Source organism: Pleurodeles waltl, chromosome 9 (genome assembly GCF_031143425.1).
Source record: "Pleurodeles waltl isolate 20211129_DDA chromosome 9, aPleWal1.hap1.20221129, whole genome shotgun sequence".
Classification (NCBI taxonomy): Eukaryota; Metazoa; Chordata; class Amphibia; order Caudata; family Salamandridae; genus Pleurodeles; species Pleurodeles waltl.
In genome coordinates, this window is record NC_090448.1 from 884,167,394 (window position 1) to 884,181,683 (window position 14,290).

General features: G+C 47.1%; 1 protein-coding gene across 1 annotated transcript in view; it reads left to right on the forward strand.

Moving 5' to 3' along the window:
* The window catches only part of LOC138259754 (sodium/potassium/calcium exchanger 4-like), a 505,351-nt gene that overhangs the window by 148,861 nt on the left and 342,200 nt on the right, over window positions 1–14,290 (forward strand). The window lies entirely within an intron of this gene.

Genomic DNA, 14,290 nt, shown 5'->3' on the forward strand with positions numbered 1-14,290 from the left:
AAGTGACACCTGCTACAGCCACCTCCTTTTCCTCCACTCCCAGACCCCCTCCAACTACCCATCCCAGTGTTCGTCAGAAACTGTCCCTCTGCAAAGTTGACCTTTTTGCCCCCCCTCCAATTCATCAGTCACGTCGTAGCGCCTCAGCCAAAAAGCCTCCAGTGCCAGTGGTGCCTGTTCAAGGTGTGTGGAGTGCACCGGCCACCAGGGCAGGCAGTGTGACCCGGAGCCAAGGCACTGGCAGCCCACCCCCTGTAAAGGCTCTGAAGTTGGAAAGTGGCCGACAGGACCCTGTGAAGACTCCTGGAGGTAAAACAACTCACAGAGGTCCCAGGGGGATTGCAGAGTCAGCTGTGACTCCTCCAAAGGTGGGGAAGGGCCAGAGGAAGTCTGCACAGCCTGGTGTAAGCATCACGGCAGAGAAGGGCGGCATCCTTCCCGGCGGTCGAGACACCACCGCCAGCACCGTTGTCACTGGTCCGGAGACCACCGCCAGAGTCAGTGCCCAGGAGGGCCCAAGTATCGTCACTGGTCAGGAGACCACCGCCAGAGTCAGTGCCCAGAAGGGCCCAAGTATCGTAACTGGTCAGGAGACCACCGCCACCGCCGGAGTCGTTGCCCAGGAGGGCCCAAGTATCGTCACTGGTCAGGAGACCATCGCCGGAGTCAGTGCCCAGGAGGGCCCAAGTATCGTCACTGGTCCGGAGACCACCACCAGAGTCAGTGCCCAGGAGGGCCCAAGTATCGTCACTGGTCAGGAGACCATCTCCGGAGTAAGTGCCCAGGAGGGCCCCGGCTGCCACAGCCCCGCTGGGCAATGAGGGAACGTCATGCCACACACCAATGCCCAGTCCAGAGAACGTCATGCCACACACCAATGCCCAGTCCAGAACCGCCATGGCAAAGCACCGCTGAACAGTCCAGAGACCGCCATGGCAAAGCACTGCTGAACAGTCCAGAACCGCCATGGCAAAGCACCGCTGAACAGTCCAGAAGCGCCATGGCAAAGCACCGCTGACAGTCCAGAAGCGCCATGGCAAAGAACCGCTGAACAGTCCAGAGACCGCCATGGCAAAGCACCGCTGAACAGTCCAGAACCGCCATGGCAAAGCACCGCGGAACAGTCCAGAGACCGCCATGGCAAAGCACCGCTGAACAGTTCAGAACCGCCATGGCAAAGCACTGCTGAACAGTCCAGAGACCGCCATGGCAAAGCACCGCTGAACAGTCCAGAGACCGCCATGGCAAAGCACCGCTGAACAGTCCAGAACCGCCATGGCAAAGCACCGCTGAACAGTCCAGAACCACCATGGCAAAGCATTGCTAAACAGTCCAGAGACCGCCATGGCAAAGCACCGCTGAACAGTCCAGAACCGCCATGGCAAAGCACCGCTGAACAGTCCAGAGACCGCCATGGCAAAGCACTGCTGAACAGTCCAGAGACCGCCATGGCAAAGCACCGCTGAACAGTCCAGAACCGCCATGGCAAAGCACCGCTGAACAGGGCATGCACCGGGGAAGAATGAAAAGGCCGCCACATCAAGCATCGTTATCCCATGTGCAGCTGGGACAGTGACGGGACAGGAACTGTCACGGGGAGACTAATCCAGTATGGGCACCAGTCCCCCTCCAGAACCAATGGAGGCTGTTATCTACTTGCGAAACTGTGGCTTTGCAATCCCCAGGATGGTACAGTGGGCAAACCACCCACTGTAGAGACTTGAGAGACTGTGGCTTTGCACTCCCCAAGATGGTACAGTGGGCAAACCACCCACTGTAGAGACTTGAGAGACTGTGGCTTTGCACTCCCCGGGATGGTACAGTGGGCAAACCACCCACTGTAGAGACTTGAGAGACTGTGGCTTTGCACTCCCCAGGATACATCAATGGGCATGGAGCCCCGTCGTGGATCTGGCTTTGCAGTCATCCGCCTGAGGTGCCCCCCCTTCCCTTCCCCCTGAGGTGCCTGTAGTATTTCTATCTGGTGCCCTGGCAGTGTTCTCTCCGTTTGTGGACAGGTATCTTTTGTGGGCCTCGCCCATGCATTTTTGGACTAGTGGTGCACGGACATTGATATGTGCATATCTGCACTACTTCTCGTAATGTATATACTTTTGAATAATTTTATAATATATCTGTATATAATTGACACAAGTATATTGATACATTACAATGTTTGAACTGATTTCGTTTTGTCTTTGCATTCTTCCGGGGGGGTTGTGGGTTGTTGCTGTTATTTTTGTGAATGCATTGGTGTGTGTGTTGTAATATGCGAGGGTGGGGGTATTTTGTGTGTTTCCCCTAACTTTTGCCTCCCCCCTTCCCTATGCCGTAGGTGCAGTACTCACCGTTGTCTTCGCCGGCGCCAGCGCTGGTCTTCGTAGATGAGTAGGAAGAGAAGGGCCGGTAGGATTTGTAATTCCGGCTCCATGGAGTCCTCCTTCCTCGTGGGATGTGTTCAGGTGAGCGTTTTCCCATTGCAGTAACTGTTTCCGCCGTGTTTTTATCCACGGTGAATCCGCCCTGGAAAAGGTGGCGGATTGGCGGGGTGTGATACTATGGGCGGTACATTGTCTTCCACCTGTCTGTTGGCGGTGACCGCCGCGCTGCTTGTCTGTACCGCTGTGACGGGCGTTGTGTTAAAGTGGGTGTCTTTGTTGGCGGTTTCCGCCAGGGTCATGATTCCCTTTTATTGTCCGCCGGCCTGTTTGTGTTATTACCGCACCTTTAAAACCGTCCGCCGGGGTTGTAATGACCCCCTATATCTTGTCACCCAGCCCAGTGATTGTCTCTCTCCTACTCATTGGCTAAGTCTGTCCCTCTGCACTGTCTGAAACAGCAACCCCAGCATGACAGAAGCATTTTGGTAAACCCTTGTGTTGGATCACAATGGAAGATATCACTACAATGGACTCACAGTCATGGACAATGTACATATAGCACTACAGCACTTTTCAATAAATAGCACTTACACAACAAATCTGTCTCTGGGTAATATGACATATCAACTGCGCAGTAGATAATTGAAATGTCCTGACTGTCAAATAACGTAGCTTGTCAATACAACTGTCCAGATATTGGGGGTCATTCTGAGGTTGGCGGGAGCACCGCCAACAGGCTGGCGGTGCCCCGCAGGGCATTCTGACCGCGGCGGTTTTGCTGCGGTCAGAAGTGGAAAACCGGCGGTCTCCCGCCGGTTTTCCGCTGCCCATTAGAATCCTCCATGGCTTCTATGGGTTGTCGTGGGGCCCCTGGCATGGGCACTGCAGGGGCCCCCGTAAGCGGGCCCCACAAGGGATTTCACTGTCTGCATTGCAGACAGTGAAATTCGCGACGGGTGCAACTGCACCCGTCGCACCTTCCCACTCCGCCGGCTCAATTCTGAGCCAGCGTCCTCGTGGGAAGGTTGTTTTCCACTGGGCTGGCGGGCGGCCTTTTGGCGGTCGCACGCCAGCCCAGTGTAAAACCCAGAATCACCGCAGCGGTCTTATGACCGCGGAGCGGTGTTCTGGAGGGGGGAACTCTGGCGGGCGGCCTCCGCCGCCCGTCAGGGTTAGAATCACCCCCTTTATGTATTTAGAGAAATCTGCACAGTGACCATGATTGCATCATACTCTGCCCATCCTGAGGGAATAATCTGATAAAGTGAGAAACCATAGACCACCATGCTGTGTTGGACAGAAGAATGCTTCCTCAGGGGATAATTAAGTCATCAAATAGTGGCCGCTAAATGTTGTCAACGTGCAAAAATAACACAATAAACATGCCACACTAATCTAAGTAAACACTAAAAAAACTGCACAAATATAGATGTCTGAGTTAACGTACCAATAGGTAATCATGCCGAACTGTGTCACAAATGATGTATGAGGGTCATGAAGACAAGAATACAAGATTGCCAATGAGAACTCATCTTATAAGGGGGTGCATGATCATCACACTGCAGTCAGACCTAAAACTGTTTCCCCAATATCAAGTCTGGAAGCACTGTTAGTGACTTTGAAAACAGAAACACATTGTCATCCATATTAACTGTGATTGGTGGTTGCAACAAAGGGTAGACACTTTGCAAGGTAGCTCTGGGTTAGCTGCCAATCGTACAGCTCAGTTGGGATTTGTTTGTAGCATTGGACACAGATGTTATAGTACAAAAGAGATGTACACGGAATCCAAACCCACGATCAAGTACCATTCAACACATACTATTAAGGGGTAACCAAATATTTATTAAAAGCTAACCATAAATGAGGAAACTGAGGGAAAAATCTTACCTACCCTAATCTACCCTGACTACTCATTACCCACAACTATCCCTAACTAACCTAAGCTACACTTACTTATCACATGTAACGAAACGTACTAAACATCTACCCCCCAGCCCCCTTATGAGACGGGACACATTGAGGATAACACATACTGACCTAAACACATACTAAACTATCTGAAACGTATATACATATTTTTTTGGTAAATTGTTTTTTTATGTTTTTTTCTTTTTTTTCTTTTTTTTTTTACACACAAGAACCCCAACATAGCCCCCCACCCACCCACTCACACATGTAATAAGTCAAAAAAGAAACAAGCTGGGCCCCCTACCCCCACCCACTAACACTGACTAAACTAACAACCTATACTAACCTAATACTAAGCCCCCTAAGCCCACTAAGTATAAGAACAAGGAAAAAGGAGGGAGGGCAGGGTATCATCTCCATCTATTCAACTGTCTAGAGGGTGGCCCTCCTGAGGGTCCTCTTGATATCCTTGACCCGCCGTTTAATGTGCCGCACGTCCCGGCTCAGGTGGCTCACCTTGCGCAGCACTTTGTCCATCTTGTTTTCAAGTCTATTGAAGGCGGCAGGGTCAACAGCTGGAGCAGTGGCAGTTTGGGTACCGGTGGAGGAGGTCTGTGTGGGCTGTCCAGCACCAGTGGCAATGCTGGGGCCAGGAAGTCCAGCAGATGTAGATTGAACAGAGGCAGCTGTGGGTGGGGCCACCTGGCTCTCATTGGTGGTTGTTTCTGTGGTGGCTGTGGTGGGCACAGTAGGCCCACCCTGTGGGAAGGCTCGCCATGCCCCGGAGGCACGTTCATGGCGATATCGCCGGGCCATCCTCCGGAACCCCGACTCCACCAGCAGGATGTGCTGGTATCGCATGGCCCGACGCTGAAATTCACGGACCTGGTCTGGAGTCATGTTAGCTGCTGTGAAGACAAATGCAGATATGCCACATTAGTAATTGCATTGTGCGAAACAGCACAGCAAGTTAATCAGACATTACATCTACTGTACTTCTAACAGCTCATAGCACGATACAGAGCATTGAATGTCCCTGAGGAAATACATGGCAGGCCAGACAACAAAGGGCACATCACACAAAGCACATTCATAACCCAAAAGATGGGTAACAACTGGCCTTGACTTGCAATCTGAGTTCTGACAGTTAACATCTAAGAATCATGCTGCATATCCTCCACCAAGAGCTGGGCTACAAATGTCAGTGTACGGAAAGCAAAACTAAAGCCACATGGTCTGCAAGTTGTAACTGGACTTTCCAGTATGGTACCAAGTGCCAAACCTGAGTGTGTATACTAGTATGCAACCAAACCATCACTTATTCACAGGTATGTGTAACATACTGGTAGCATCAATACTAGGTACCCCATGCACAAACCCATGGCCGTGTTTGAGGGGGGGTGGTGGATATACAACTATAATTTGCCAACAACATGTACACCGAGGAGTGTATAGGCTAATCCACACATGTTTGTCTCTACAGACACACCACAGGTAAGGTCTATCTACATTTTGGAGTCAGCAAACCCTAGAACACTCATAGGGTCAGACATGTCAGGAAAATCAGAACTTAGTACACAACATATACTTCCAGTGAGGCCTGACTTACATCAGACATAGAGTTGCGAGAACACCCATGATCATGAATTGCATGCACACCTAGGCCATTACCCTCAGGTTCCACAGACTTGATGCACTACATGTGGAAGTGCATGATGCTAGAAGGTTCTACCTACTGTTTCAAACTTACGTAGGTAAATAGTGAAGCAGATGTCTATTGGGAAGCTAATAGCTCCACCAATCTTAGAGAATGTGGGTCTGACAGGCTGACTAAATAGGGGCTGACTTCCATTGCGACTCTTGGCGATACAGGTGTCAGAGACATGACTATCCCCTGTACTCACAGTAAGGCCTACAGGGATGTCCTACAATCCCTACATGATACCATTGGATACGCATTGGCTAACTCAAAACATGTGAAAACTGCATTCCCACTCATGGAACAAGTGAAAAACTTGACCACAGCATCACACCTTGCTATGCGTCCAACTCACACGAGTCCATAACCAGCAAACACAACACATAACAGACATATCAACACTTACTGTAGTGGTCGGGGTCCTAAAATGTCGCCACCTCTCCCACAGTGTAGGGCACCGGTCCACCTGTAAGGTATGGAAGGAAGAAATGTGCTCAAAATCTGTGCACAGTGCAACATTTTCAGTATCATTTACAATGTGTAGGCTGAATAAGTGAATGGCAGCCATTCAGACATGATGGTACTGCATCTGATATTTCACGCCCAACTTGCATAGCATGGGTCTCCTGTGACAGTTACACACATATCTGCACACATACATTGGCCCTAACTATCATGTGGTTGCAAACTTGACCCATAATTGGTGAGCACGAAAAAATATGGAGTGTAGTCGTCTCATCATGTGCATCCAAGAGAAACATCCAACGCCTGGTTACTTGAGGACTGCATTACCAGTCAAACATGCCTTGTGACCATGTCACATTTAGTGCACATAGGCCCAATGTACAGAGGGAGGGGCAGGGACTCCTGTAAGCCATCCTGTTGTTACAGTATAGTCAATTGATGTGACCCAGCTATGGTGATTTGCACCAACCATGGAGATGTAAAGCCATGTGCATACACTTGGTCTGCCATCCATATTTGGATTGTGGCTCAACCGATTCCAACAAACATCTTACGATGTTAGCTGAGGGCAACTTACACCTTTACACGATGTATTCAAATCATGAACTGACATTTATCCTAAAAGATTAAGAAACACAATAATCCCACACATTCATAGTACTTCTGTGAACGCTCTCCTTCCACACTCACCAGACTCACATGAGACCAATGTTTGAGCCACTTTGCTATTATAAATTGTTGTGAAGGCAGCACTCATTTTCAGCATCATGTAGTGATTCTAAAGTCAGTCTAGCAATTTGCGTCAACATAGTTGGCCTAAATGTTGGTACATCTGTACTTCTCTGTCAATAATACCCTATATAGACATGATTGGCTTCTATTTTGTTAGCTGTGCTGACAGAAAGGCTGCACCAATTTCCTTCATGGTAAAGTTACCTGTAAGTTTGCTGAGCACGTGCTACCTGACAGCTAGCAATTGTGATCCTTGCCATAGTGCATCAATGATCCCCTTATATGTCCCCAAATTTACACACAGTCATCAAGTTAGCTGGCAGACATTGCACTAATCCACTGATGTCACAACACAGCATTCATTTGTCCACAATAACAATAGTCGTACTCACCAACAGTGCCACCAATCATGATTCCCAGGTGGTCCAAGAGATCCTGCTCCCTGGTGATGAGGTCAGCCCACTGGTGCTTCAGCTGGTGGTCACTCCTCTGGCTGGCATACACACGCTGCAGGTGATGCAGAACCTTTCCCCACCGGATTCTGCGCGCCTCTGTCGGATAGCCCTGTATGACACTGCCTTGATCATGAGCGGCAAGAAATGTGTCACCAGCCAGATGAGGCCCCCCAACTCCTCTTCCCCCATCCTGCCAAGATGTGGCCTACCAGACATACTTCTAATTGAAGAGAAGGAATAGGGGTAAAAGAAATAGAAAGGGGAAATGGGTGAAAGTAGGGGTAAAAAGACAGAAAAAAAGTCAACCTAAACACTACCCACAACAGACCCCCACAAACAAGAAATACACAAGATAAATGGACAAATGTAGACAAAACACAGTACTACAGTATACACAAACAAAATTTATTTCACAAAAGGACTTTACAGATAGCACAAAGGACAAATACAGCACAAAATCTCTGGACAACACTCTCTACACAGCCACACAGTCTAGAAGGATCATAGACTGCAAAGTGAAAGTGAAAGTACACCCACTGTACAAGATCTGTAAACAGGATATCCTATTACATCACTTCCTGAATGAAAAGTCCTGCCTTTTTCGCGTTATGCGTCATTTTTTGTTGCACAAAACTGTATTTGCGTCATTTTCTTTTGACGCACAGACGTGAATATTAACCCGCATCCACTTAATGATACATGGACTGTACAAATATCTGGATGCGGGCTATATTTCACTCCTGTGCGTCCAAATAAAGAGGCAAATACAGTTTTGTGCAACAAAAAATGACGCACACCACTAGGGACGTCAAAATTACAGTGCATTAACTGGTTTGGGGCATTTTTACATGTTTTTTGGTTAATTTACATTTGGAACACATCAGAGATTGGCTAATTGAAGACAGTATGGTGTTGATGGTGTATGTTCACATGTGTGACATCATACTGCAGCGGAACATCATCCACTACACCCTTCACAGTATGTTTACAGTTGGCTGACGTCATAGATGGTCATATGTGTGGCCCACATATATGTATGGCACAAATTGTGCATATTTGCCATAAGGATAGGATAGCAATGGGACGAACATATGTGCAATACCTAATTGCCTTTGGCTCAAAGTGTGTGCTTTGACAACTAATTTGTTGGTTGACCAGGTGTGTGTGTGTACATCACAGAAAGCATTATTGTACATTTGGTTGTATGAATGTGACGTCCATGTGTCCAACCCTAAGATGCAAGTAAAAATTGGAATGAGCAAGGGCATGTGTTAGTCATACATGTAACAACACCCACAAAGTATACTTCCAAGTTTTAGGGTCACGTAGACACCACATGTGACATAGCAGGCACCAGATGGATGGCAGACACATGTTCATGTCAAAGGTCCACAATTTCTACATCCTATGTCCTAGAGTATTGGTAAGAGCTCCCTAGGCACTAGTTGATGAATCCCACAGTGAGTCATACACATGCATTGAGGAAGTGGGTACCATGTTGTTTGCACAGACAGACAAGGGTCAATCTCATATGTATGATGACACCACACTTGAGGCCATAGAAGTAAGCCCCAACTATCAAGTGGCTGTGGTGGACCAGCATACAAGACAGCACGTGTCCACATATTTCCAGTGATCATTTTCACATAGGTGTCTTGTTCATGTGTGTGCTCCAATGATGATCCTGTAGATTTTTTGGGATGTAATTTGTCACAGTTCGGACCAGGACTCATCATGAGTCAGTGGCAGCTATTCCTGTAACTACTGAGTATCCTTTGTTGATCAATGTGAGTAAAGTAGATGTGGACAAGTGAACCAACATGTGGATGGTCCCACCCTGTCACTAACGATGTGTAATGAGACAGTCAACAGGGCAACCTTGGTGTGCTGAGTGAGATAATGTCTCAATTGTCATGTTCCGGCAGGTGTCATTACAACATTTGTACACAGGTTGGCCTCTGCACTTCCCACTGCATCTGGAAACATCATAGCCTCTGTGCTGTTTATTCTAGCAGCTATTCAGCACACACGGCCCATCACTATGTTGTGCGCACTGTGATGCTGTGTGTGAACTGTCATGGTTCTGACATTTGTGTATTAGTCATGTACATTATCAGAGGTTGCTGGTTGTGCTGAAAGCCCCGTACCCAAGCCCTGCCTATGACCCTGGGACACTGTCACACTTTGCCATTCATGCATAAATGCAACCCAGAAAAGCGATGGGCCATGAAATTTGCATTTCCAAGAGGATTTAACTCAAATGGTACAGTTAAAAGGCAGATGATGCTATACAATGTATTTGTGTATGCATGGTAGAAGCCCATGCCCAATGCCCCCTGATGAATGGCAGGTTTGCCAACGCAAGTGTGGTACATATGTAGACACAGGGATACTTTAGTGTGACGCACAGACAGTTGTCAGTCAGGCTGACAGAACGCAAGATGATTCAGGAGCCAGTTACTGGACAAGTTACATAATCAGTGGTCTGACTGAGACTGTTTGGAGGACAAACTAGAGAGTTGACATGTCAATCTGTGTATGTCCTGTGTTTTTGAAGGTGACAAATGAACCCAAGGGCTGTGTTACACGGCTTAATTACTATCAATGGTTGACGATGTATTTGACATAATGGCTACTACTATGCTGTTCCAGGCATCACCAGGGGCAGTGCTTTTTGTAATGGGTGGTGTGCATGGAGGTATTCACAGGTGTGGGCTGCATCTGTTTCTCACCAGTCCTGTAGGTGAGACTTGCATTCTAAAGACCAACAGACAGTTTCACAAGGGGAAGCAATCTACATGTGCTAACAGGGCTTTGAAACTAGAAGACAGTGTATAAATTGACCTGACGTCCATGCAGTCAGATGTTCTTTGACAATGGCATACTTTAGTAAAGGGTGTTGCACACTGGTTTGCTAATGTTGGTCTGTGTTTGTAGAGGAAGTATTATCAGGGTACACATCTTTGTATTCCAGGGACCTCTTCCGACAGGTGGGTTGTGACCAGGTGCATGGGTGTGTGATGAGTTCGGAAATGGGCTGACATGTACATGGAATGTCATGTGCGCAATGCATGTCATATGTGTGGCACATGTGCTATCTATGTTCTGCTTCTATGGAACTCTAGTCACAGATATTCCTTGCAAATATTGGATGCAGTTGGACTAACTGCTGTCAAGGGTCTTGTCAGACATTCCTGTTAGTGATGCCAAAGCACATTGACTGCCTCATGTATGAGGCTTGTTTTCCCCTTATTGAGTGATGGTGTCATAGTTGTGTGCCATATGCTGCGTTGGACCTTGCTTTCAACATGTATGTGTGAAATAGTTGTGGTCCTCTGTTATAGGCCTTCAAAGGAGATATGTACATGATATATGTCATTAAGAGTGTGTGTGTATGTGACCATTGTATGTTAGGCATCACATAAGCTCTGGGATGTTCATTGTCCAACTCAGTATTTCAGCAATGCTCCATGAGGCAACACTCTTATTCTGATAAGTAGAGATGAAGGTGTGTAAAAAGGAATAGCCAGACCATGATATGGTGATTATAATAGGTGTTTATTTACATTAGTTAACTAAAGTGGTGAAGGTGATCATATTCAGAAGAAATTATTTACAATCTGTTGCCGCTGCGTATACCAGCAGCTATGTTCTGTAGTTCCCCCTCCTGTTGCAGGCCATCATCCTCCTCTTCCTCCTCTTCAGGCATGTGTGGCTCTGGTTCCAGGAGGGGAATGTTTCTTCTGACACAAATGTTGTACATGTGAGGATGATCCTACAGACCATCTCGGGGGAATATAGGAGGCTACCACCAGTGATGTCGAGGCAGCGGAACCTTGACTTGAGGATGCCGAAGGTCCGCTCAACAATGCTGCGTGGGCCTCGTTGTATGCACGCTCTGCAGCTGTACTCAGGTTGCCAAATGGTGTCATAATCCATGGCTGGATGCCATACCCCTGATCAGCTGCAAAAGAAAATGAATGGGATCATGTTGATGTAGATGGCACTATTGAAAAGACCTTTAATGGCAGTAGTTGTCTTGTGTTGTCTGTGACTCTTTTGTGTACTAATGTGACATCCTATGTTTGTAGGCTATACCATCTGCATTGTGTTGTTTCCTTGGCTGAACGAGTGTTTGTCTGCTAACCGTTTGTCAGCAGTATGTTTTTGGATTTTCAGTACAGTGTGCCCTCCCTAGCATTGTGACTTGTGATACAGGTGTCCGTGTGTCTTCACTGGGGGTGAGATGATAGTTCCATGCAGTGTTAAAATTGAAAGTGTTGTTAACACGTTCATATCAAAGTACCCTGGACATCCCATACCTTTAGACTTAGGCAATGTATCAATGTAAAGGTCATTGGGACACTTACAATTTGCAAGGTGACATTTAGGCAACCACACTCATTAATGTCTTCATATTAGGCTGTACAGTAAAATCCGATGTGTGACAGGTTCAATGGTGACTTAAGAAACATGGCTAGTGATGTCAGGACCTCAGTGTGTTCCTGTTGACATGTTGCTGTTGTGGTGTATGTGTTGTGTGTCCTAGAAGGTTGCTGTGCAGTGTATATATATGTGGGTTTTTGTACTTACCAACAAGTAGTCCATTGCGATACCGTCCATCCTGGAAGTGTTGATTGATGGTGCAGTGACGGAAGATGAAGGAGTCATGTACACTCCCAGGATATTTAGCCACAATGTTGGTGATCAATCCTTGGTGATCGACTATGGCCTGCACTTTGATGGAATGTGTGTGCTTCCTGTTGCGGTAGAGGTGTTCAGTTGCAGCAGGTAGCACAAGGCGTACATGTGTGCAGTCGATTGCACCAAGGACGTGTGGGAAGCCACTGATTGCGTAGAACCCCTGTTTAGTTTCCTGCTGCTTCTGCAGTGTGTTAGGGAAGCAGATGTGGCTGGTGTCAGTTGAATGATGGCATCCAGTACTTTGGGCAAAAAGGTGGAGAATGATGGTTGTGATATTCTGCCAACCAGGGCACCAGTTGTTTGAAAAGAGCCACTTGCCAGCATATGAAGTACGGCAAGCAGCTTTGTTTTTGTTGGGATGGTGCGTGGTGTCACCAAAGTGGGGGCCAACTGCTGTTCAATGTTTCGCAGCAGCTGCTGAATGGCCTGCCAGTTCAACCGGTACCTCTGTATGATGTCGTGTTCCCTGAGGCCCTGAAGGATTGTTCATGGGCGGAATATCCTCTCCTGCCTTCTGCGCTGCCTTTGGGGTCCCTGCTATTGTTGTTGTAGCTGCTGTTGTTGTTGCTGGGCTCTGCGTCTGCGTGCATGCTGGATTACAATCACCTCCATGGCTCCCTGTTGCTGCTCTGCTGCTCTGCTGTTTGTTCTGTGTGTTCTGATTATATACAGGTGTGTTTGCACCATTTTAACGCCTGCCCTGACCCAGGCATTAATTTTTGATGCAAATCGGGCTGTGCGTCATTTTCTGGCTCCACCTCCCGGCCGTGCGTCATTTTTGCCCGAAAGCATAAATACGAAGCACGGGCGTTTAAGCCATTTTTTGGACGGGAACGCCTACCTTGCATATAATTAACGCAAGGCCGGTTGCCGCATCCAAAAAATGACGCACACGGCAGAATTTTGTCATCCGCGGGCTCGGGCGTCAAAGTTTAAATACGGGGCAACGTTTGCGCTGATTGTGCGTCAAAAATCTTGACGCACAATCGGTGCAGACGGAGTATAAATATGCCCCTTGGAATGTCGCCGGTATAACCCTAATATTTGTACATGTAGATAGTTTATCTGTGCCATTCCTAAAGTGAAACATTCCTCTGACTCAGTCTTCACTTAGTGGCTTTGATTAAGGTGTAAGGACTTGATCCACTCCAAAGCATTTCTAGAGGCCATGTTCATTCCTTGAGTCTAGTTAGCTGGTCTCAAATATCCATGAAATCTAGGCCTTCTTATCATTAATCAGTGTTAGTGTTGCTTTCTTTTTTTTTAAGATGAGAGCAGGATTTTTTTCTTTCCTCCTCAGAGTCATCAAACTTGACTAAAGGCTAAGTAAAGATGTACTTTGTCTCAACGTATTCTTGATTTTGACTTATCTCTTTTTTAGATTTTATTGGGCTAAGATGTGATAGAAATAATTCTATAGATACTCAGGCCTGTTAGGTTTGCCATTGAAGGAGCAGTGCGCTGTTCATTCCACTATAAAGATGAAAGTTCTCCTCACTAGTTTTGACACCCTACTTTGCATACCTCTGCAGAACTTTTTTTTTTTAAACTAACATTGTTTATCTCCTGAATTGTTAGAATGATACCATGTCCGAAATCAATGACATACACGCGAGAAGAAGCAGGTCTGCCTCGTGCCATTTTTAAAAGAGTCCTTTGTTTAGTTTAGTAGAATGGTGGTTGTGGCGAAGGAGAAGAGAATGAAACAATGCCAGGAGTGGGAAGTCAGCAGGCAGAGAGCACTATTGCATGAAAATGTAAGAATGTCACGATGTCAGAAGGTGAGTGTGGGAAGACAGATGAGGGCCAATTGAGAAAAATTGGAACTTAGCAGGTTTTTTCCTGGAGAGTACTAGTGTAGAAATAAGGAAGAGACACAGAAATTTGTTCTACACTAAACTCAGATGTAGGCGCACAAGTAATGTATAGCGGTGTATGACACT